This window comes from Nannospalax galili, unplaced genomic scaffold, assembly GCF_000622305.1.
Source record: "Nannospalax galili isolate Female #2095 unplaced genomic scaffold, S.galili_v1.0 scaffold182, whole genome shotgun sequence".
NCBI classification, from domain to species: Eukaryota; Metazoa; Chordata; class Mammalia; order Rodentia; family Spalacidae; genus Nannospalax; species Nannospalax galili.
The window spans coordinates 4,028,462-4,055,098 of NW_008348662.1; the positions used below are offsets into that span (position 1 = coordinate 4,028,462).

Below are 26,637 nucleotides of genomic sequence, written 5' to 3' on the forward strand. Positions count from 1 at the left end.
GGACGTGCCTCAGTGGACATTGCTCTATGATGGACTGGAAGATGGCAGAGGGAGGAATGGGACAGACCCCAGGCCAGACCCTGCCTGAGCAGAATGGATGGCAGGACATGATTACAGGCCGGACACAAGTCGGCAGCCTCATCTGTGTTTATAATGTAAGGTTGGACAAGGAGAGAGAGTCTGCCTTGTTAACGTGGGAGACTCATGTGCAGCCTGGATCCTGATATTTCGTAAGGTTTTGGCACGTTTGCTGAATGTTTCTGGCTTACTGCCCAGCTCTGAGTTTCCCGTTCATAGTTCCCCAGATGTGTCACTGCAGAAGGAATAAAGCTTAAGAAGCTCTGACGCAGGCGTCATCAGGAGCCTACTTTCTCTGGGTCGTCTGACAAGATGTGAGCTGACATTCTTGTGTACCACAGCTGTTTGGGAAGAAAGAAAAGAATAACCCACGCTGTCCAGGGCTGACTGGAAAAGGCATTTTTGCATTTAATAACCAACATCAGCCCAGCATTCTTCATCTGAGGGAGAACTGCTGTTGGATGAGCCTGAGTTCCCACCTCTGATGAGGCCAGAGGTTCCCAAAGTCCCAAACCATGAGGATTGGAAACGGTAAGATGGCTTCTCACAATTTTTTGGGGGGGGGATGTATGATGCATTGATGAGGAATTTAAGAGGGACAAATGGAAACTGATAAAAAAAAATGTTGTTGATTGAAGCAAGGCTTTAAGGATTTCCTGGTGTTCTATGATGCTGGAGGCACGTTTAACATTAAAATGTGTGGATGGGCTGGGTGTGGTGGTACAGGCCTTTAATTCCAGCATTTGAGAGGCAGAGGCAGCTGGATTTCTATGAGATGGAGGCCAGCCTGATCAAGGTAGCAACTTCTAGCCCAGCTGGGGCTACAGGAAGACCTTGTCTCAAACAAAACAAAACAAACCCCAAAACCAACCAAAAAAGAAAAAGAAAGAAAGAAAAGAAACAACAACAACAAAAGATATGTGGATGGACCATATTAAGATAATCTATGACGTATGACAAGGTTTTATTATATGGAAGATTAACTATGAAATATATGATAGCTATATTTTAAGTACTTTTTGAACTTATATGTGTACTACTTCTAAGTACACTATAGACTACTTATAGTATGCTACTTTTAAGTCATAAGAGTTATATGACTTTTGAAGCTGGAGAGATGGCTCAGCAGTTAAGAGAACTTGCTGCTCTTGCACAAAGACCCAGGTTCAAGTCTCAGCACAAACATGTGGGCTAACAGTCATCCATAATGCCAGGTCCAGGGGACTTAATGTCCTGTTCTGGCTTCCATGGGCATTGTATGTACATGGTATGCTTATATACATGCAGGTGAAACACTCATACATAAAATCAAAATCAATCAAAGAGTTACATGACTTTTGGTGAGTGGTGAGGGATTTAAGATGAAGGGCCTTATAAATGAGGTCCATTTACAGTGCTGTTGAGGACATTAGCATTGGGATATCACTTTGTAGTGATTCCTGCACTTAGAGGGTAGAGGGGCACACTCTCACCGAGACGTTTGAAAAAGGTATTGCGTAGTTGTCAACAGGCATGGCTGGTTGTATTGAGGTTGTAATGCATGCTGTTGGCAAGATTTACATAACCTTCCTTCAATAAAGTATTAAAGCATATTAAAGCATAAACTTAAAACCACAAACATGCATGATTTTGGGGGGCTTTGTACATGTAGCTCACATAGTAAGAGAGAAAACCGAACTCTCAGCAAGGATTATAAACATTGCCCTGATTTCTTTTTTTTAAAAAAATATTTTATTCATTATTATTTTACATGATGCATGTATTGCTTGTGTGTAGGTAAGTGCACCTGTGTCATGCAATGCCCGCGGAAGACAGAGAGGCTGTTGGATCCCCTGGAACTGGAGCTACGGACAGTTGTTAGCTGCCATGTGGGTGCTGGGATTCGAACCAGGGTCTTCTGCAAGAACAACCAGTGTTCTTAACCACTGAGCCATTCCTCCAGCCCTGCCCTGATTTCTTATCAGATAACTTCATATTTCCCATCAATAATGTTACTGAAAAGAAAGAACAAGAAAATGGGACTGAATCGGAGAGATTAAGTACAGGAAATAAGAGTGGGGAAAGAGAGAACAAAATGAGATTTGCTGTCAATTCAACTCCGTTCAGTTCAGTTCACAGATATTCTTCTGCAAAACACTAAGCTTTGTGTGAGCTTGGGAACTGCGGGCTGATAGGGAAGAATTCTCCAAAAGGTACAGCCAGGGACAAAGGCCTGTGTTGAATCCCAACATTCATTCAAAAAGTGGCTGGACATCTGTGTGTGTGTGTGTGCGTGTGTGTGCGTGCGTGCATGCGTGTGCGTGTGTGTGTGTGTGTGTGTGTGTGTGTGTGTTTTCAAGGTCAAGGATCTGTGCTCATTATAAATAGATTGATCTGCTGGGAAAAGACTAAAGTTATTCAGAAATATTGGGGAGTAACTTCTGAGATGAACCTGATCTTCCTAAGAAGTTGATTAGTTTTAAAGATTGACAGTCTTTTCCAGCACCACTTGCAGTTGTTAAACTTTGAGCTCATAAACACTACCGGGTCAAGACTGGCAGCCTAATTAGGATAAAAACCTGACTATGTTGTCAAGGAATGGTGAAGGTCTACTTCTAGAATATGCCCTTTTAAAATTTACACCAACAGCACATGTACATTGTAAAGATATGTACATATAGATATCAAAAGATAAAACTTTAAAGCAATAAAAACACATTAGTGAAGTTGAACACTGTGGCTGAGTGAACTTCATCTGAAAACCTGCAGTTCAAATGCTCCAACCTGGACTTCAGAGCACTTCAGAGTTTTGAATTAGGGATAATCAATTATTGAAGTCTATTTAAATATTCCCAAATTAAAAAGTTTCATAAATCTGAGTAGTTCTGGTCTAAGCATTTCAAATAAGAGAGACTTAATGGGTAATAGTGTTTTGGTGGATATATTTTTTTCCTGCATATATTTTGAAGAAATATACTCATACCATATATATTTTGTTACTGAATTTACCTCCCAGAAATAAAATGTGAGCAATTTTCTGTGACAATGAATTTCCTTATATCAAAGTTTTAGGGGTTGGGGCAATGACTCATTGGGTAAAGTGCTGACTCTGTAAGCATGAGGCCCTGAGTTCAGATTCCCAGCACCCACATGTCAGCCTCAGCCTTCCACATGTGCACATGAGGGTACGTGCCCCACCCCCACATTTTAAAATTACCTTGCATAACTTATTAAATCTTTGGTAGATGCATTTTTCTTTTCTGTTAGCAACATGAAAATTAAAACCATTATAGTTAAAGACTTTCATCTCTTCATGAATATTTTCATGTGATGTTTTCAAGGTGGAATCTGTTGCTGAATTAATTCTGGGAAGGTGTATTTAAGTCCCCATCAGCACTGTGTGATACTTGGGAAACTTTTTTCACTAACATTGGGCTTTACCATTTTTTTAATTAATTGTATTAGTCTGAATAAGTGTTAACGCTATTTTGTCATCTTAATTTACTCTAAGGAAACCTTTTGAAAAACCTTCTGGATTCTTACTCCGTTCTTTAGTCTCAGCTTATCTGTTTTGGCCACTTATTTCCAAACTTGTCACCTTTTATGGTAATTTCTGCCAACCCAGTTTCTGAGATCTGTGACCTCTTTTGATGTCGCCCAGAAAGTGTGCTGAAAGGATGGGGTTCAGCTCTTTTGCTCTGATTTTTACCTGGGGAAAACCCTCATCTTTATGATTTTTATCTCTGTATTTTTAGATTGGCTCTTAGATTCAGCAGCAGCAGCAGTTGATGTGTTCCAACTGCATGTGGAATACTTTAGATTAGAAATGGTTTCTGACTTGTCATCTCTTTAGTCCCTTGCATGTAGGACACCATGCCATCCCTCTCACACGCATGGTGACGGCAGACTTTGCATGTAGGACATCATGCCATCCCTCTCACAGGCATGGTGACGGCAGGCTTTGCTTTGGTTCCAGTGGCCTGAGAGCTACTCAAGGATAAAAGCCAATTCTGTGTGTTTTACTGTCCAGAGCTTGGGTTGGGATCAGACCCTATAGTGGACTTTCAACATACAGTTCTCAATTCTTGAAGAAACCAGTAGAAGGTAGATAGAAACTTTTTTACCCAATTCTTCAAAGAAAGGAATACTCAAAAAAAAAAGAAAGAAAAAGAAAAAGAAAAAGAAAAAGAAAAATCAGAGATTAAAAAAAAATCAACCCAAATAGAGCTTTTCTAGGTGAATGGAGTGGTTAGTTTAACTTGTGTGTGTTTATACTTCTATTGAGTCCTTAAAGGGTACTACTAAGCAAGTGAATGCACACCACGGTTAAAGCCAGCAACAGAAACATGGACTTGACAAGGGCAAGAACACCTTTAAGGGGAAAAGGTAAGAGAGGTTTACTCTGGCCCTGAGCCCAGTGCTGGGCTGTGAGAATCAGGACCAAGCTGATGTTTATTCTGAGCAGTAAGAACAGCTAATATTTATTAGAGCACTTGCTATAGCTGACACCTGGTTCAAGTATGATGTAATCATTATTATTATTACCTTATTTTACAGATTAAGAAACTGAGGCACAGTCACATCAGTAGTTGGTACAGAGGTGGGGTCTTTGGTTCAGACAGCCTCACTCTGGAGCCCAGGGGACCTGGACCTGACGTGCAGGTCTGTTTTTCTGCTGTTTGTTCGCTTGGTTGTGTGGTTCCTTCTTTTTTGCATTTTCCCTAAGGAACATGAACTGCTCTGTTTTGGGTGGTTTTCCTGTGCATATTATCTCATATTTTTCTCATGACCTTGAAAGACTTTTAGAAGTTGAGCATTACTAATCCCAAAATCCTAAGTCTGAAATTCTTTGAGCCACTTCCACATGATGCCACAAGTGGAAAATTCCACATCACAAAATTTAGTTTCATGCACAAAATTACTAAAAATATTGTGTCAGATTATACATGAGATGTAGATGAAACAAACAAATCTTATATTTATACTTAGATCTCATCCCCAAGATATGTCATTATGTACATGCAAATATTCCAAAATGTGAGAAAATTAAAACTCTAAAAGACTTCTGGTTCTAACTCAGATAAAGGAATCTCAACCTCTCTCATTTTTCTTGGGTCAGATGAATGAACTGAGACTCAGAAGTTCAATAAGATGCAGGTGGTGATGAGAGAGAGATACATGGACTTATATCAAGCCCACTTAGTTTTTAAGCCCAAGTTCCACCCTGTCCTGGATGACTGAGTGCTGGTGTGCTTGGTTCTTCCTTTTAAAGTCCTGAGAATGCAGTTCTGCTGTATTTGGAGGGGCTGAGCCTGGAAGCTCAGATAAGTCACCGTCTCCCTTGGGAGTTAGGTAGAGCCCATGCTCCTCAGTCTCTCAGAATCTATAGGAGCCAATGCAAAATGTTTTCTAGATTCAGTTTTCAGGCCGTATTCTCACTGGCTGGATTATTCATTTTATTGTGTCAACCTAAACACGATGGATGCTTAATATAGGTAGAGACTATTTTATACTTCCCATCTACTTAGCCCCTAAACCGCTACCAAGGAAATTCGGAGAATGTGTACAAGGGGGAGGGATGAGTAGCAGGCTTGGGAATGGAGGCCAGTTGCAGTTTCTTATAAGCAGCTGATCTTCTCTCTACTTAGCTGCTGTGCTCATAAGCGAACTGTAGCCCCAGTCCTAAACCCTGCAATTTCAAAGTAAGATACTTAAATGCTAGCAGCAGATGGTTTGCTGGTCTTTACATGTCTTTCTCATATATGTAACTTCAAGGATCCTCTACATTTGCATTAATTTTATGGGTCACCAGCTTTTTTTGGAAGTAGATGACATGGTTCACTTGCTGAAGCACAGACAACACAATTTAAACCTACTCAGTGACATCTTCCTCTCCTTCCTTTCCCCAGCTCTTCTTCCCCTTCCTCTCTGACAGGAACTCTCCTGAAGAGTTTCTTTCTTTGCCCGCCCCCCTTTCACTAACGTGGCACACTCTTCTGTACCTTGTCCCATTTCTGTGACTAATGAGCTGCAGTCTAACCTGATGGGGGGGTATTAAAGTTGTTTGTCGTCTTTTTCTGTTACAGTCAGTGTTGCAATGAGTAACAGTTTGCCCGTGTCATTTTGCAGAAGTTCAGGTAAACGTATCTGTAGTCTAAATTCCTGGAAGTGGAGTTGCAAGGTCATGAGTTATGTCACTGTGATTTGGGCATACATTTCCGTTATCACTCACCATTTACCAGCTGATTCCAATGAACAGTCTCATGTGAAATGTTTGAGAGAATGTTTCCCCATGTGCCACCACCATATGGCAGTAAGCTAGTGTGTGTGTATATGTGTGTGTGTGTGTATGTGTGTGTAGGTGTGTGTGTGTGTGTGTGTGTGTGTGTGTGTGTGTGTGAGCCTGCATGGTATATATGTATATGGGTGTACTTATTCATGCATGCACACATGGAGGCCACAGGTTGATGGCGTATCTCTTTCTCTACTGGTCTTCACCATGTCTTTGAGAAAGACCCTCTGACTGAACACACCATTTTCCATTTTGCTTATGCTGGCTGGCTAGCAAACCCCGTGATTCACTGCTCTCTACCTTCCCCCAGTGCTAGGACAGGTGTAAATTACCATGCCCGGCTTTTACATGGTGCTGGGGACCTGAACTCAGGTCCTCATGCTTGCACAACAAGCACTTTACTCACAAAGCCATCTTCCCAGTCCATTAAAGTAGTTTTTATTGAAGTTAAAAAAGGTGCTTTTAACATTTTTTCATTTCATATTAAGACTGAGGTTGGGCAGGTATCTCTTCCTTGGCTGGTTTAAAATAATTTGGATTCTTCACGTTTATTCATTCAGCAAATAGTTTTTGAGGGCTTGCTGTATGTGTAGCCATGAGACACCAGGGCAGGTGACAGGGGCCTGGCCACTGCCAGGCAGCTGTGCCAGTTGGCATATCGTGAGATAAGTACCACGGAAGACAGAAAGGCTATGGAGAGAGTGACTAATTGCTGAGATCTACCTTAGCCTGATGATGGGAACTCCTTGAGGAGAAAGGATGCGGTCTCAAGCACGAAATGGACCCAGCCAGTCAGTGGTCACAGTCCCATACAAGATCTATTTGAAGAGTCAGGCATCGTAGCCCACACCTGTAATTGTAGCACTCAGGAGGCTGGGGCAGGAGCATCAAAAGTTTGAGGCCAGCTTGACCTACATAGCGTGACTGACCTGGTCCCGAACAAACTAAACAAGTAATGTCTATTTGGCCAAACAAAACAAGCAAGTGCTGAATATTTGAAAAACAGAAGGATCTATAGATTCTGGAGAAGGGAGTGGGACAAAGGTGCCAGGTGAGGTGGATACAGAGACTGACCATTGGGCAGATGTAGAGTTTGGGTTTTATTGTGAGTTTCAGGTAGACTTTCAGCTGTAGGGTGGGATGATGGAATTGGAGTCTGTACACTTAAACCTGGCAGACTGTAATTGTTTCCCTGGGTAATGTTGGGGAGGTGCAGTTCCTATGTACAAGCACCTGTTGGGCTTTTCCATATTCACCATAAGAGATCATGAAGGGGGTGACATTGGATCAACATCCAGGGCTGTGTCTCTTTCTAAACCCCAACTTCAGCATGAGACAAGAGATAAAAACTGCCTACAACAACCATGGAGACATTTTCATCAAACTATATTTCATCTTTCCTAGAAACAAAACTCCACCCCACCAAGAGCCTTCTTATTCATTATTTTGTCCATTACTAAATTTACTGACTATTTTGGAAAATGATTATTGTGCAGCTTTGCCTTCTGGTCCAGGGAAGAGGACAGGGTTTGCTTCTGAGAAGTGACTGCACAGGTGGACTCTAAATGCCTGATCTTGACAGCACTGCTGGCTCAACATGGCCTGGCAGTGTCAGTGAAAGTGCTGAGTTAAGAGACAATAAAAGAAGTACAGTTGCTACTGGTTATCTGCAGAGGACTAGTTCCCGAGTCCTCTGTGGGTACCAAGGTTCAGAGCTGCTCAGCCTTTCATATAAAATGATATGGCATTTGCATATAGTCTGTGGTGGTTTGAATGAAAAATATCTCCCATAAACTCAAACATTTGAACACTTGGGATATGGTCCCAGTTGGAGGTGCTGTTTGGGGACATCAGTCATGGAAACTTTAGGAGGTGTAGCCTGGCTCGAGAGAGCATGTCACTGGGGATAAGCTTTAAGAGTTTGTCACTGAGGGTGGGCTTTGAGAATTTGTAGTCTTGTCACACTTCCAATTGCTTCCTCGGCTTCCTGTGAGTGGTTGAAAATGTAAAAACTCAGCTTTTTGCTCCCCATGCCTACCCATCATGATAGACTCTTATCCCTCTGGGATCATAAACCCCAATTAACTCTTCCTTTTGTAACTTGCTTTCCGCCTGATGTTTTATCACAGCAGCATAAAAGTAACTAATACACAGTCTAAGCATACTTTATGTCATTTCTTATCACTCATAATACCCAATACAATGTAAATAAATGCTGTACATATGTTGTTATATTGCATTATTTAGGGAATATGGACAAGAAAAAAAATCTCTACATGTTCAGCACAGATGCAATATTTTTATTGTGGATATTTCTCATCTTTGGTTGAATCTATAGATGTGGAATATTTGGATATGGAAGGCCAACTATTTACAAAAGAAGAGTCAAGGAAAATATTTATAAAATTGAAATGTATCTGTGGAAATTATACTTGGGACAAATATTTTAGGATTCAGAGACTTTGGGGACATTTGGTTTTCCTATACCTGTGCACAATGATTGTGTTTTCCTTAATCCTAGGATGATAATATCAGAAGGTGAATTGTTTGGAAGATAATTGGGTGATGAGAGTAGAATCCTTATGAATAGGATTAGCACAGTATTGGAAGAGGCCAGAGAACTACCTAACTTGCTTTTGGCCATGTGGGGATAGAACAAGAAGTCAAATGCTAGCAAAGTAGGTTCTCAGCTGACAGAGGATCTGCAGGCACCTTTGCTTTGTACTTCTAGTTCTCAGAACTGTGGGAAATAAATTCTCGTTGTTTAAACCACCCAGTCTAGGTCACCTTGTTATAGCAGTCCATATGACTAAGGCACTATATCCAATTTATTATGATGGTATGACTAGAGTTAAAGACAAAGTTTTAGTAAGGATTTTAGCCAGTTTATGTCTGAATACTGCCAGAATCAATGAAAGAATGCATGATAACCTTGTAATAGAACTAAGACAGCATATCTATGTCATTTGCAGATGGCTCCTCATTTTATCATTTGAGGTAGAGTTATTGGACTTACACTCATGAGTTGTCCTTGTCTTCTGTATTGTGATTCTAAACCTCTTGACACTGAGTTCACTCCCTGTCTAAGGTCAGCAGTGCAACTGCTCAGGCATTGTTACCAGAATATAGTCCAACATAGCCACAAAACACAACACATTCCAAAGCCATAATTATGCCCCCAGACGTTGATGTGGCTTCCATAATTCTGTTCCCAGAGTTAGGGAGAAGATAGAACCTGACTGGAAATCCTGAGTTGATGACTTGTAGACACTTTCTTGCTTGCAGTTTTATTTTCTGGGCCCTGGAAATCTCTTGCTGTGCTTGAGGTGGATGGGTAGTTGTATGGTTTTGGACACTCAGGCTCAGCCTCTTTGCCTAGGTACTACCTCACCTGGACGTTCCAGAGTAAAGGGTTAGCAGGAGCCCACCTCCTCCCATCCACATCTGGGGGTTTTCAAGGCATTGTTCACTCAGAAAACTGAGGCTTAGTGACAGAAACCATGTTTCTTTGGGGTGTAGCAGAGAGAGAGAGAGAGAGAGAGAGAGAGAGAGAGAGAGAGAGAGAGAACTCAAGATTTGACCATGGATCTGTTGGACTTCCAAACTTCTATTTCTTTCTCTGTCACTGCTTGAGTTCTAAAATGACCTGAGAAATGAAAACACTAGTGCATGAAAGTTTTTTTTGTTTTGTTTTGTTTTTTTTTTAAGAACTATGGATGCTTTGTGGTTTATACTGGGGTTAAACCCTGAAAACGGAACATAAGTTGGAACTATTAGTGGAAAATACAGGCAATCCACCAACCCTGCCAAATATTGCTCAGAGCCCAGCACACTGTAGAGTGCCTGTTTCCCCAAATGGTCACATGGCCCACTGGGAACTTTGCTGCTACTGCCCAACTTTAGTAAATTACAATACCAAAGATCACCAGTCCAGGAAACTATCTGAATTCACAATCCAAAGTTTCTACGGAAGGAGTCTTATTCTTTATACCATCATGCAGTCTGAATTGCAAGCTGAGCCAGATGAGAATCAGGATCAGAACAGATTCTGCTGGAACTGGGTTGGGGAAAAACTGGTTTCACAAATAGCATAATCTGTCTCTTATAGAATAGTCTATAAAAGCATATGCCACATTCTCAGGATTTCTTCCCTGGAGGGAAAATACATGATTATACTCAGCCCTAATAGGATGTATATTGAAACTTATTTGACTTAAAGTTTTATGTGAACTTACTATAACTACCTGTTTGAATCAATTTCCCTCAAGGTTTAAGCATTTCTCTATATTAGATCCTGAGTTGACTCATAGGGAGAAAGGGAGGTTACAGCTTCTGTTATTAGTGTGGGGAATATAGTGTGGGGAATTACACCCAGCATCCCTCACCCTGCATACATAGATCACATCTCAAACTGAGATTTGTTTAGCTATGTGATCCGAATTCTAGACTCCCCACCCAACTCCCACTGCTGCTCTTTAACAATTTGGTAAGGTCATGTACCATAGTATATCAAAACTAGGGTTACAGAATGTGAACAGCGCTAGTTGCTGACAGAGGAGGCAGGCTCTTCCTTTAGGCTGGGGTTCACATCTAGATAATTTATTATTCTAAGGAAACTTGCTAGGTATGAATTAACCCTGGAGCAGGCACTGTCTTCCTTGCTTGGACTCAGTCTACAGAAATATATAGAAAACAGACTCTTTCAGAAGACCTGAGCTTGGTTCCCAGCCTCCAGGTAGGGCAGTTTATATAACTGCATGTAACTCCAGCTCCAGAGAATCTGATGTCCTCTTTTTGCCCCCATTTATACCATGGGAGACACATGCATGGCAGACACACTCACAGAGAGACACACATATTTAAAAGGAGGATAAAAAGAAAATGAAAGAAAACAACAATTGTAGCCTTAGCAAACCATTCAGTTACAAGCAGAGAGGGTCAGATTCCGACAACAGACATAAACAGTGGGGTCAGATTCTGGCTGAATACTGGAATCACTTGGAGAACATTGACGGACACCCGGATCTTACCCCCAGAAGTTTTAGTGTGATGGGCCTGGTTGCAGCTTGGGCTTCCAGAACTCTCCAGGTGGTTATACTGTGCAGCCAGCACCATGTAATATGGGATAGTTACAGCTATCAAGTCAGTAAATTACTCAAGTAAACAGGGAGCAGGCTAGATTAAGCATGTCTAGAGGGGTTGCCAAATCCTGCCTGCTGGGAGTATTTAGTTCCATTTCTCGGAAAACCTTGGGCCTGGAGGTTCTGGAAGGCCCTCTGCCTCCTAAGTGTGCTCTCTACTTTCTTAGGCACTGTGGGCATTAGTAGTGTAAACAAGGACACTTTCATTCATTTGGCAAATATTTAAACATTGGTTCTGTTCAAGCTAGCATCTGCCAGAGATAGAGCACATCTTAACTGCACAGCAGGGAAGAGACGCAATGAGAAGCAATACAAAGGAGGGGTTGCATAGTGCCCCAAGACAGGGCAGGGGTGGGTTTATGCTGCCCCACTGTGTTTCAGAGGAGACTGATACCTGTTTCTGCTGATGGCAGGTTTTAGAGATGTCCTAGATGCCCAGAAGGAGGAGTAAGTGGTAGGGTATTTAGAATGGGTCTCAAGGGTATGAAGGAAGAGGAGGAGAAGTGGGGGAGGAGGAAAAAGGAGGTTATTTTAAGAGGAAATTGCATAAGCAAGAAAAGAGCTAGAGGCTGGGGAAGCTCACAAGGACACTTAGGTAAAGATATCTCAAGGTCAAGGAGAGAGGCGTGCTCAGAAAGAAAAGGTCAAGGCAGAGAGGTGGCTCAGTGGCTAAAGTACTCTCCATGCATGAGGACTTGAGTTTGGTCCCCCAGAACTCACGTACAGCCGGGTGCAGTAGCAAGCATCTACTTTTTCAGGCACCGTGGGCATTAGTAGTGTAAACAAGGCCACTTTCATTCATTCATGTAGGAGTGATCCCAGCACTCCTACAGCAAGATGGGAGGCAGAGACAGGAGGATTCCTGGAAGTTCACAGGCCAGCTAGCTTGGAGTACACACTGACTATCAAGAGACCCTGCCTCAAATAAGATGGGAGGGGAGAGTAGATCCGTAGTTGTACTCCACTCTCCCACGCACTAACACTTGTACACAGGAACATGCACATACACATGTAAACACACACACACACACACACACACACACACACACAGCTAAAAAAGAAAAAGTCAAAGAGAGAACTGCATCTGGACAGCCAGATGGAGTGGTCTGGTTTCTGTCTGGGAGTCAGTAGGGAGCTCAGGATGGTAGAGTTCAACTTTGGAGGTTAAGACTCACTCAGTGCTATTCATCCAGCTAATCTGGAATGCTGAAATCTGGGGTGTTTTCACCCCACTTTAAGAAGGAGGAAAAGAAGCCAGGGCAGTTCAGTATTTGCAACAAGCCTCAGCTCTGTACTAACAGTGCAGGTGGATGGCATGGGTTGGTTCAGCCTCTTCCCTGCTAGGCTGCCTTATTCATCTCTTCATCTCTGTCCTTTTCTCTAGCTTCTAACATTTCATCTACCCTTAACCCTATTTCCAAGAAAGAAGTGGAAGAGCTTTTCTTCTGCCACCACACCATCTTGGTGTTGCAAGCAATGACAGTGAAACCCTGAAGACAGAAAACAGTGTAGCATTGGGATGTTGGGTAGTTGGTGCCACGAGCACTGTGCAGCAAGGGCCTCCTTGGAAAATACAGCAACTGCTGTTAATTTTATTTTCAAACTATAAAGAAGCAATGAAGGAATCAGTCTACAGTGTGAAACAGGAGGAGAGATCGACTTCCCTGTAGCTGAGAGCTCTCTCCTGTTTAGGTCTGATCATCGAGTATTTGCATTGCGTTAGAAGTGTTAAAGCATAAAAAGAAAAAGAGGAATGTTCTGGAAACTTCTCTCCTGCTTGGGCTTGCTTTTCTTTCCATGGGGAAAAAGAGTAAAATCATGTCAGCAGACTGTCTGCACTTGGTCCTGGGGTTTTCTTCATGACAAGGCTCACATTTTTCTTACATTAAATTTGCATGTCGATGGTTTCTCAGATCCACTTCCTTGTGCTCTGCTGCTAATTCATAATTCTCCTGTGACACGTTTGGCTGGATCTGAAAGAATCTCATGTAAATGGAAAAGAAAAACAAATCACTTTTTAAAAAGATAGTGTTTCATCACATATGAATTTTAGATACCTGACTATGTAAGGAAAAATTATCAAAAGATCTTAGCTATCCCCACCACCCCTTGCTTGGAAGGCTGTAGTTTTAAAATGTGTTGGCTTTAAATATTAGGTGATATTGTCCATTATATAGATTCATTTTCTTTTCTTTTGTAGTGTGGTATAAGCACATTTCTTGTGGGTGTGTGTACAACTGTGTAGAGGCAAGAGGTCAACATCAGATGACTTTCTCAATTGCTCTCTACCTTGTTTTCCTGAGGCAGAGTCTCTCACTGAACCTGAAACTCACCAGTGGGCTAGACTGGCCAGTGAGCTCACAGGATCCCCTGACTCCACCTCCCCCTGTGTTGTGACTGGCTTTTTACATGGGTGTTGGGATTGAACTTGGGTCCTTGTGCTTGTGCAACAAGCAGTTTACTAATTAAGCTCCCCCGGCCCCCATATCCGTTCTTTTTCTCATCAAACTGCATTTCCAGTTTGGGATAAGTAGTCGCCCTTACCCTATTTATGATGCACCTGAAATCATGGCACCTTCTCTGCCTGACTCAGGGGTAACCAGTTAATAACCTTAACAAAGCACCTGTTATGTGTCAACTACCACCAACAGCGTGGTGGGCATTGCTATCACTGTGAGCAGATGAGCAAACTGAGGTTGATGAGGCACATTGGGCAGTGCTGACCACCACTGTAGGTCCCTTCTGACAAGGATGGTGCAGTTGGAGGTATCTGAATACAGGGGCATTTGGTGCTTGGTTGTTTTAATATAAAATGAATGCAAACGTTACTGCCTAGTTTCCTTCAACTTCCTGGATCATGAAACAGCTGCCAATACCAGTCTTAAGTTATTTAGGACTCAAAGAGCTGCTTTGAATGGTCATCCTAATGGTTTCCTGGCATGTTCCCTCCTTATTTATTCATTTAGATGTATTACAAGCCTGAGCAGTTCCCTTAGAGAAGGATAATATGGATTTCTCAGAAACAGTGTTTGAGTGTGGAAACCGTTGGACAGAAAACATTTACTGTGTCCCATGTTCCAAGCACTTGAGTTTCAAGGGTTAGCCTACTTTATTTGGACCTTGGAAAAGTGCCAGAGTGGTTGTCTCCTGGTTTCCCCTGGTGTGAAGGAATGTTTGCAAAGTATCACGACAAGAAATTTATCTAAATCTCTACATATGCACAAATAAATATATATTAACACAATCTCCTCCTCTGTTTGCAGCAGAGTCAACATTCTGAGGCCTTAGAATTTCCTGGCTGACAGAAGCATCTTTATTTTAGGAGACATAAGGAGACACCCTTATTCTATTTAAGGAGGGTTGGTCACCAGGAAGATCGAGCTACAATTAGAAGTTCGAAACGTTCAACCTGTCCTACATCTTCTGGCAAGGGGAGACTGAGTTAGCAGTCAATCATGCCCCAGTGAGTGATGAAGCTTCCCTAAACATCTCTGAACTAGGGATTCAGAGAATTTCTGGTGTTGAATATGTCACTGGCAGGCAACCTGGCATGGAAGCTTCAGGCTCTTTCCCACATACCTTACATACCTTACCCTCTGCATCTCATCGCCTGGCTGTGTGTCTGCTGCCTTCATCCTATCCCTGCTGTCTGAGAGGTGACCAAACTTGATTTCCCGTCTTCTGAATATTTCCTGGAAAATTGTGGCATATGAGAAGGGGATGTAGGAGCCTGACTTAGGGTCAGCAAAAGTAATGGCCTGGCCCCATTAGTATTTTGGGCAGCAGGCAGTCCTGTGTGACTGAGCCCTTTGTCTGTGGGATCCACATTAATATTTGTTAGTGTCAGGATTGAGTAACAGAACACCCAGTTGTGTCAGAGGATTTCTTGGAGGTGGAATAACTCTTTCATGAGTCTGAGCACATAAATGTGCTGAGTACCGAGAAGGGCAAGTACTTTTAAGAAATCTACTTCACACGTGTATGTAGCTTGATACAGCCAATTGTGTAAACAGCAGATTAAGTATTTATGGATAGTGAGGGTAGAATCTTTATGTAAGATTTCTATAGGTGATACCTTTCTTTCAAAAACTCAAATACACCTCCCTAAAACATAAGCTCCTTGCTGTGCTTTGCAAATACTACTTTGTGTGTAGAGGGTGTTCCTTTGAAAGTGTTCTGTTGCCTTGTGAAGCCCAGCTATTCATAACGGAAACCAAATAGCATTTCCTTCGCTCTTCCAAAAATTAGTAAATAAATGTTGTGCAGTCAGTAGGTTATTGTTTTAAACCTGACTGTGTGTGAGATCAATTTCTAGAACTGAGACTCTGGGATACAGTTTCAGAAAGTAATTTAACATTCATTTAACATGTTGGGAAAGATGAGGTAGGCCTGGTGCAGGTGGCTTTCTCTGCCCTGCAGGGGTTTAGTGAAGAGATGTTACGGAAGTCATATAACAAGCCTGGGCCATTAACATTTGGTTGAATAGGCAGATTTTATTTCTTTCTATTTCCCAGCTGGATTGAGGTATAGTTGATAAATAAAACTGAATATACTTAAGGTGCCCATCAAGATGATTTCATAAAGGTATACATCATGAACTGAGCATAAAAATCAAACTGATTGATATGAGTTACTTTTTTTCTGCATGTGGGTAGAATATTTATGATCACAGATATACAATGCGATATTATTCATAATAGATGGTTTAAAACACCCAGAGGCTCATGTTTTAAGTCCTCAGCTGAGCTACTAATTATAATTTTTAGCTATATGTATATGTGTATGTGTGTGATGTATGTGTATGCACATGCAAGGATGTGGATGTGTTTAACCATGCATTCTTCTATAGAAACCAGAGATGGGTGTCAGATGTCTTGTTTTATTACTCTTCATCTTAGATTTTGAGAAACAGTGTCTCAGTGAACCCAGAACTTACCATTTTGGCTAGACCAGCTGACCAGTGAACCCCTGGGAGCCTCCTGTTTTCACTCCTCTACCACTGGGTTGCAGATGCATGCCTCAGCACTTGGCTTTTACATGGATGCTGGGGCTCTGAACTCAGGTAGCCATGTTTGCTAAGTACTTGACCCACTGAGCCATGTCCCTAACCCCTGAGGTGGTATTTTGAAGGCTGTAAACTCTTTAGAGGTCCAGGATGGTAGAAGTAGGTCATTAAGGGCTTGCCTTTAAAGGTCATGCCTAAACGAAATTTATTATCTAAATTTCGTAGATCAATGAAAGTACAGTTTAGTTTTCATAGCAAATAGCCCAACTTCACAAAGCAATACACAGGTGTAACCTTGGATTCTAAACCTGTTCTCTCTCCTTGGCCTGTCATGGCTCAGGTCCATCCTTCTGATATGTCTTTCCCATCATGATGACTGAACTCTCTCAGGGACCATGAGTCAAAAATAAACTCCTCAATTTTCTTTCATGTGATATTTTGTCACATCAATAAGAAAAGTAACTGAAACCAAGCTGTACACCAGATCTCCAGAAATTATTCATCTCATAAGTGCAAAGTTATGCCCTTTGACCCACATCTCCCATTGTCTCCCCTGCCCAGCCCTGGACAATCACCTGTATACCCTCTGTAGTGCACCCTCATGCATTCATCCTGTGGGAATTCTGCAGTGGCCCCTTTGCAAACTCATGCGGATGAATGGTGTGGTCCTGGAACGGCTCAGCCCCAAAGCCTCCCTGGGGGTTGCAAAGCTTTCATTCACTACCCCACAACACAAAATTAACCAAATAATGTCAGTACCATCTGTCTACACCAGCCCACATCTCTCAGTGATGTTTAAAGTGAAAGTGCTTTAGTATTCAAGCTCTGAGATCTGCATAAAAATGTGGGTATTGTTTATTGTGTGCGCTTTTTGTGCATTGTATTAATTTGTATGTATATTTATTGTGTGTATTGTGTGTCTATTATATGTTGTGTTTGTTTTTTATGTGTTCTGTATATATTCCCTGTGCTGCAATGAGAGTACTGTGTGTTGTGTATGTGTTTCTTGTGTCTTTCGAGTGTATGATATGTGTATTGTGTGCTTGTTGTGTGTTTTGTATGTGTTATATGACTCCGTTGTGTAAATATGTATGTTGTATGTACTGGAAGAGTGTGTGTAGTATGTTTCTGTGTTATGAGATTGTGCTATGTGCAATATGTGTTGTATATATTCTGTGTGTCATGTGTATAGTGTATCTTTGGTGAATATGTACAGTGTATCTCCAAATGTTATATGTGTGGTGTGTGCTGTTTCTGTTGTGTGAGTGCCCAATGCCTGACATACAGTTGACTCCATGCTTGGTAGGTATTTGTTAGTGGAGGAAAGGACATCACCCTGCCCATAGGAAGTTAATGATTTACACTCCCAGGCAGATTCTAGGTCCCTTGAAGACCTAGTTTGTGTTCATCCTTCAGCATCACACAGAAGGAGGCAGCACTGGCAGACACAGAGGGGCTCAGGTGGGATAAGTGTGTTGTGCACCTAAGTAGAGTCTTGCGCTCCAGCTCAGGCTTTTTATTAGTTACATTTCTGTTGCTGTGATAAAACTCCATGACCAAGGCACGTTATAGAAGGAAGAGTTTATTTGGCTTAGGGTTCCAGAAGGAGAGTTGGGGAGGTTAGAGCAGAGAGCTGAGTGAAACTGGAAATCCAGCGAGGCTTAAGAACTCTCAAAGCTTGCCCCCAGTGGCGTGCTTCCTCCAGCATGGCCACACCTCCTAAAGGTTTCATAACCCTCTCTAAATAATGCCACAAACTGGGGAACAAGTGTCCAAATACTTGGAGCCTACGGGAGACGCGCGTTCAAACCACCACAGGCTTCCGGAAGCAGGCTCTTAGTTTCTTCTGCATTTGCCTTTTCACCCACTGCATAACTTCCTTTTTATCACGCTGTCTATTGTTTGTCCACACCTTGCAGCATGTAGAGATTTTGTCTGATTTGTTTCTAAACACACTGTCTAGTATGTCCTATGTTCATAATAAAAAGTGGTTAATGATTAACCAAACCTTTTTAAAGGTAGGAATACATGAGTTCTGGTGTGTCTGGTCCAAGTTAAAGGGTTTAGGCAAATGCAGGTGTTATGACTGGGGCCCGGTGGACTTTAAATATCAGTAAGTCTTGGTAAACCCTCCCAGGGTTCTTCATTTTGCTGCTCTCTGGCTTAGTGTCCACCCTGTGTCTTTCAGGGACTGTGGCATTGGCTTTAGTGAGATATTATATCCTGTTGATCTGTGGTGATCAAGAACCCTTTTTATATTTTGTTCTATTGGGTATCTCTCATGGCATGACAAGCTTAGTAGTGCTTTGGGCATCAAGCTGCCAATGCTAATAACCATGGGCCTTCCCATTGCCCACAGATAAAAGTCCCTGGGCTCCAATCTCCTCACCCACCTCTGAGCCTGTTCTAGCTTGCTTAGTAATTTCATTCCCCATCCTTGATCCAGGAACTTTGGCAGATTCTCCATTCCTGCTGAAAGTTATTCTCTCAGCTGTGAGGCTGCGCTCATTGTCCTGCTGTAGCAGATCCCACTGAGACTGCCTTCTCTGAGGGGTAGACTCTGGTAGCAACTTACTCTCCCTCCAGGCTTGGGCATGAGAGCTGAGCTCTCTCTCTCTCTCTCTCTCTCTCTCTCTCTCTCTCTCTCTCTCTCTCTCTCTCTCTCTCTCTCTCTCTCTCTCTTCTCTCTCTTCCTGTCAGTCAAAGACTCTCCTGGATGACTGTGTGGGAGGCAGATCTCCACTGTCCTGGCCCACTTTATGGTCTATTTGTCCCAGCTTCCTCCATGACTTTTGAGGCATAAATTGCAATTTGGGATAATTAAAAAGCACCTTTGGGATTGGGGAGACGGCTTAGTCAGCAAAGTACCTGCCATGCAAGCACAAGGTCATGAGTTCAGAGCTCCCAAATCCACCTCAAAAAGCTGAGCATGGCAGTGCATGGCTGCAATCCCAGTTATGAGGGAGGAGAGTATTAGAGACAGGTAGATCTCTGAGGCTCATTGGTCATCTAGCCTAGCAGAATGTGCGCACACACGCATACTTACATGTACTCAAACAAACACAAACACACACAGCATCCCTTTTCCCTTTCAGCATAGCTTCACACATTTTAGCACCTCATTTTAAACTATTTAGTATCTCATTTTAATTTATAAACCCTCTGAAGTTAGACTACATCTCAAAATAGATATTTTGTCATTGCATAACAGCATCTTTTCTACGACAATGCTATAAACGACATTTTCATTTAGATTAATGTCCTGTTGGTGATTTGAACTCTATACTGGACTTGAGAGCTGAGCAATATCTTCTGTTCTAGTCAATTTCAAGTACATGTGAAGCTGTGTTTGCATTTGTTGGAATAAGTATTACAAAACACACTTTGAGAAGCAAGATAAGTGGTCTTATAATATTTATCTTGTCAAAACGAAATATTTCTAGAGTTCCATACTTAATACAAATTTTGGTAAATCAAAGCCAAATTTATCATGAACATTAATGGAAACATTATTAATAAAATTTTTTTAGTATTAGATAATAAGTTAGTAGATGAAAGGGCTAGGGGAAATAGTTCCTAACTGTCAATATAGTACTCCATTCACAAAAAATAAAACATGGCAGTTTAAAGTAACGTACATTAGTGCAACTCCAAGAACATACAGAAATCTGTACCATGCCATATGTAAATCTTTCTTGGTTGATAGAAAAGAATGAGAATGAGGCTTGGAAGACATTGTAGAGGGAGATGGGAATATGAGGGGCAGAGAGAGAGAGAGAGAGAGAGAGAGAGAGAGAGAGAGAGAGAGAGAGAAAGAGAGAGAGAGAGAAGTGGGGGAGGGGGAGGGAGGGAGAGATGAGATCATTGAAGAAAATGCCAAGACAGCAGTTTTCTGTTCTAGAGGCAGGAAAAGGTTAAACAAAGACAGTAGGGGATGGTAAAATGGTCTCCCTCCTGGGTCTCAAGGCTGGTGGCTGGAGGCTCTCTTGGAGACTTGTCTTAGCTACCATACAACCATCTGGAGCCCATGGATTTTTTGACATGGTGTTTCTCTTCTCTGTACTATGTTTTAGTAGGAAAACTTCCTGAGAGGACCTCTTCTCGCATCTCCTGTCAGCATTTCAGCATCAGGAATGATTCTGAGCTTGGATTTATTCTGGCACAATGTCTGCTTTTACCTTGGGCATTGCTTTTGATAATCTTGATAACCTTATGATTGTTTCTTGAGATTCCAAGGAATCTCAGTGGCATAATGAAGTTATATTCAGAGTGAGATCACATTTGGCTGAATATCCACTGTAGCACATAGAGGAGATGGTAAGAGAGAGATGGGAGAGAGGAGAACAGATTGTCAAGCTTCCCCCATCTGTTGTGATCCTTACTTTTGAAATGTCAGCTGATGTAGTTGGGTTAATACTTCTTTGTAGCCTTGAGTGTAGTATTTCAAAGTAGGGCTCACAGTAATAATAAAAAAGTAAGGGCTCATGAGAAAGTTGTAGTTACTAGTGCTTCAAAAGAAAGATGAACAAAACTAAATAAAGTACTATAATAAAGTACCTCCCAGGAACCCCATCTGTGAAGGCCTTTTGTCATGGTGGGGTATAATAAGTCTTGGAAATTGAAATGGCTCTCCCTAGAAGACTTTATTGAATAGATCACAAACCCTGGGTGAGGTGTGGGACGAACTAGGTGAACAAGTAGACAATCAGGATAAGCCAAAGAAATAGTGTCTTCTCCACTTTAAGATTCTGGTTCAGCTGAGCCTTACTGTTCTGTTTTCCTAAATGATTTATAATATGCACTTTCCCATACTATGATAACTTACCTATACATGGTATTAAAATTTTAAATATATTACCCTAATTATAATATAGAGAAGACATAAAAGTTACTGTATGGACATGTGTGGAGCTGACTGAAGTGGGAGAAGTTGTCAGATGGTTGTAGTTACACACAGAGAAGTTTGCAATGAGAGACCATGGTGCCTGGGCCTCATAATTCCAGTGTCATGGACAGTAGTGACATCAGTGTTGTGTTTTTCTCCTGTGGTGAAAAATCTTTTATAAACTTCCACAAATTAATTCAACTCAACTTCTCCCTTGACCTATCTAGTAGCTGTATTTTGAGAAATTTTAACAAATACTAAAAACCGTACAAAGATACTTCATGTTTAGATGACAGAGTTTGGTTCTAGACTTAGAGCATACCTACAGATTCAGGCCTTGTGTGACAGTTGGAAGTTTTGTAGGATGGAAGACGGTTTGTTATACAATGTTGTTGTGTACATTTTCAAATATCTAATAGTCCAAATTCTATCCAATAAATCATGCCCCCTCTCAAACAGAGATATGCTAATAGTTACTTTTTCATCAATGTAACAAAATAACTGACAGACAACTTAAGAGTAGGAAGGACTTACTTTGGTTCATGGTTTCAGAGGTCTTCAGTTCATCATTGTTCAGGTCACATGGCAGAGTACCTCCAGAGTTTCATGATATCAGAAATGCATGGTGGGAGCTAGCCACATCACTGTAGGCCAAGAAGCAGAGAATAGACAACAGCACCCAGGGACTAGATATAACCCTCAAAGGCCAGCACCCAAGGCCTGGGTATGACCTTCGAAGTCCTGCCTCTAGTGACTATATCTGCCCTCCTAAGGGTTCTATTTCCGCCCAAAATAGTGCCACTAGCTGGGAACCAGGTATTTCAGACACGAGTCTTTGACGGACATTTTAGATCCAAACTGTAACAATAAACAGTTATCAATACGTATTTTAAATGCATGTACCAAGCTTTATTTAAAATAAGGATAACACAACAGTGAGTAAAAAGACCAGAATCTTACCCTCGTGGTACTTAAGTTGTAGTGGGGACAGAGAGTTAATTAGCTAGGTCAAGTCAGATGGTACATGTGCTAAGAAACATTAGTAGGGACTTGAGCGACACAGGGACATGTATATGCACACACATGTTCATGCATGTGTGCAACTTCTAACAGTTAAGCAGACATCTAATATCTTGGGAGATATATTTGGCAACAAGGGAGGGGGATTTTTTTGGCAGTAGTGATTTCAGAGTTAGCAATGTGGGAGGAACAAGAAAGACATATTGCAGTTATTAAGACAGGAAGTGATTCAAGTTTGGCCAAAACTTTTCAACAATGAAAAATGAAAAGAAACAGAACTTCTTTGGCATGACAATAAATTTCTAAGTTTACGTAAAGAATGTTGTGAAATTTCTCATTGAGGGATGACCTTTGTGTTTAAAACTTTCTTAGCCTTGGGTACTGAGTGTTTACACTTTAATTCTTAATAGTTCTTCACAGTACTGACCAAGTTCAAGTCCTTGTCTCACAGAGATCAAATTATTTGTACATTTCATATGTGATTACTTTCAGACTTCAGTGTTTAGCAGAAATGCCCTGCTTTTTAAATGTGGTTTTGGTTGGTGTTTTTGGAATGAGGAATTTGTCAATTGTGGTGACTGGTGTCTACTCTTTCAACTATCAATACCGGCTCACTTTTTTACCAGAAAATTCCCTTTTCCAAAATGACATCACACTTTGAGTTTATACCTAAGAAAGCCCCAGTAATATTTACTTATTTGCATAGTATTTTTTAGTTAAAAATAGTTCCGGGAGCACTTTCTGTAATTTTCTCAATAGTCGCTGGTGCAATTGGGCAGATACTATTATATCCACTTCTTAGAGTCAAAAGGCTTGAGTAAATACACTGAGCATAAGGCAGGTACAAGTACTGTAAGACTGATAACGATCATCTCTGTCACCAAGCATGCATCAGACAACGTGAATTCTTTTATGAATTAACTTGCTCAGTCTTTTCAGTGACCCAGCATAGTGGGAACTATCACAATATTTTGTACATCTCTTAATGATGGGGAAATGTGCTAAGAAGAGTGTCCTTAGATGGTTTTGTCATTGTGTCGACAGCACAGAGTTATACACTGAGATGGTTCTGGTGCTACCAGGTCACATTATCTTATGGGACCATCTTTGTACACGGTCCATCAGTGACCCAAATGCCATTATGCATCACATAGCTGCACTATTACTTTACCACTGATGAAACTGAGACACAGACGAAGTTAAGGGACTTGTTCAGTGCCCACTCTGAGGTAGGGCAGGCCTTGAAGGTGCTATCTGCTTGGGGTATGAGTGTCATGCTTCCTGGTTAGCACCATGGAAGAAGCCTCCACTGCTAGCATCTGCCACCATAGACCAAGCCACTTTACCCACCATACCTTCCCCATCGTGAGGGAATGTATCCTCTGAAATGGTGAGCCATAACAAATCTGTCTTCCCTTAAATTGATTCTGTCAGATATCAGTTCCCTTAAATTGATTCTGTCAGATATCAAATCTGTCTTCCCTTACATTGATACTCTCAGGAGGAAAGTAATCAATATGATGCTGTGTTTGAATAAAATTGTGTTCAAGATGACACAATGATTCTGTACCTTTGTGGGGAATTCAGGGCAGGGCTTGTTCTACCTAAAGGACAGTTAAAACCTCAGTAATAGCTGTGGGACAACCCATTATGGCTTTTGTTCTCTGAAATATCATTTCAAAGCTAGAGTAATAGATGAGGCAGCTAGTGCAGAGGGAAACTCTCCCTCCTGACCATTTCACCCTTTGTCTTTCCATCAGAAATTACTTCCATGTCTTATCCACTGATCTCATAAGGATGCTTTATGTAGAGAAATTCTCACATTTTAGTCTAAGCATTCTTAAAAATTGTTGGTAATGTTAAAGAGCTTCTATCTGAATGGTTAATTCTACTAATATTACTTATATAACTGCATTAGAAGCTAAAACTAATTTATTATTTTATTTTCTTTAAATTTTATTTTATGTGTATGAGTATATTGCCTGCATATAGGTTAAGTGTACCTGTGTCATGTCTGCAGAGGTCAGAAGAGGACTTTGGATCCCTTGGAACTAAAGTTATAGACAGTTGTTAGCTGCCATGTGAGTGCTGGGACTCAAACCTGAGTCCTCGGCAAGAGCAGCCCATGCTCTTAACCACTGAGCCATCTCTCCAGCCTTAAAACTAAATAATTCAAAAAGTAAATTTATGGATTATTAAGAGTGCCAATAAAGATATTACCTGTTAATGTAAATAACATGATTATAGTTCATAAAAGAATTATATATTTAAAACAAAGGTGGGAATTGTTTAACAATGTTTACATTTTTTTCTGGAAAATCTTTTATGTTTAGGTTAACATAAGAGTTAAAGTTACTTTTTTGCTTCTACAGTTGATCTTTGAGATATACACTATAGAGTCTCTGGAAAATTCCATTGAACTTCATGAGAGAAAGTATATGAAAAAGGCTTATTTGAATTATTATGAAAGTAGTTTTGAACTTAAGGACCCTCCGAGAGGTTCTCAGGGATCTTTTTTTTTCTTATTATATATTTTTATTGAGTTTTTTATGCATTTCATACACCCTTCAAGTTGTTGGTCAGGGTAGTCCAAGAGGCTCCAAAGATAACACAGACTACTACCACAGCTCTTGATTACCTCCCAGAACTTGAAGGTAAGACCTTCTTGTTGAAGACAGACATACTTTGGACACAGGACTTGGAGCAATGGAGCTGGAATGGACCTGGAAGCCTCCTCCCTGAAGACCAGCTCTCATAATTTTGGAGGATACTATGCAAGCTGCTAAGGGAGAAAATCAGTCAGTGGTCCAACCTCTGTTTTAAAGCCTAATAACTATAACAATGACCAACATAACAAACTATAGAAGTGCAGTAGTGACACTTTCGTCTTGGGGGTAATCAACAGCTGTCTAATTGGACTTAAAGCCGTGGAAATGGGAGGGGACTCCCATGTGTGGCACTATAAACATAGCTGAATATACACTACTGGAGAAGTCACAGATCCTGGAGAAAAGCCCATCTTTGTCATATCCACAGACAAATGCAATTTCTTACTGTATGCTAAATATGGATCAGAAACCTTCTGAGAATGACTAATGGGTAATGTCCTTTCTCTTTATTAACTTTAAATTTCATTTCTAATTGGCATGTGATAATTGTACGTCTTATGGGTCATGGTGTGATACCAAGTCGTGTACATGTGTACAGATGATCAGATCAAGGTTATCGTCATATCCATCACCTTATACATTTATCATTTCTTTATTTTAGAAATATTCAAAATCCTCCCCAGTAGCTCTTTGGATCACAAAATTATTGTCAACGCTAGTTATCTTAGCGTTCAAAATTATTATTCTTACCTAACTTATGCTTGGACACACTGAACATCATTGCCTCTCCTCTCCATCCTTCCCCACCTTGGTTGACTACTGTTCTGTTTACTTATATAGAATCAACTTTTTAAGGGTCCACGTGTTAAGTGAGAACATGTGGTATTTGTCTTTCTGCACCTGATTTTTTTCAATCATCAACCCCTTGTAGTTCCATCTATGATGCTATAAATAGAAGTATTTCATTTTCTCTATTACTGAATAATACTCCATCACCACACACACACATGCATGCACACAGGCACACACATTCTTCATCTATTCCTCCATCAGTGGGCATCCAGGTTGATTTATTTTCCTTTGTGCATAGTGCTCCAAACTTTAGTAATTTTTGAAACCTCCTCAGAATCCCCTTCCAGATTCTCCTTTCTTATGCCTGTTTCCAAATGGCAATTGTTAATGATTTTTCCTTCAAAATTCTTGGATTTTCCAGAAGCGGAGACAGGAAATTGTGAACTCTGTCCTTCAGATGCCTCCTCCCTTCCTTTCTTTGTCCCCTTTGTCTTTCTTCCTCTGGTTCTTTACAACCAGTCTTTCTTTCCCATCCCTGGTAGCAACCTTGGGAAATTTTCCCTCCTGGCTGGAGCCTTATCTCCAGTATCACCGGTCTCTCTGCTACCTAGACCCAACAGCTGCTAGCACGTTCTTATCTTGCATCACTTCTAATTTATTTCCTTCCTCAAAAGTCTTTGCCTTGATGAGCATCAATCAGTTCTGCTTTACTGTTTATGTTTTATAAAGAGTTCAAGAACTTTTCCAAATCAAATTGTTAGCAGGTTTCTGAGACCAGTTGGAATGGAGAAATCAAGCCTGGATTTACTCTCACCAGAAACAGTCAAATAACTAGA

At 41.1% G+C, this 26,637-nt stretch overlaps 1 protein-coding gene across 6 annotated transcripts in view; it reads left to right on the top strand.

Annotated features, from left to right (window-relative positions):
* The first annotated feature begins 314 nt into the window (after nucleotides 1–314).
* Il1r1 (interleukin 1 receptor type 1) overlaps nucleotides 315–26,637 on the top strand; it is a 75,949-nt gene continuing 49,626 nt past the window's right edge. For 2 of the 6 annotated variants that reach the window (XM_029569727.1, XM_017801287.2), the window contains exons 1-2: nucleotides 316–609; nucleotides 4,615–4,719. The gene's annotated coding sequence lies outside the window, so the exon portion shown is untranslated. Of the gene's footprint in view, nucleotides 610–4,614; nucleotides 4,720–26,637 lie in introns of all 6 variants that reach the window. The other 4 variants (XM_029569729.1, XM_017801288.2, XM_029569730.1 and 1 more) reach the window with 3 other exon arrangements.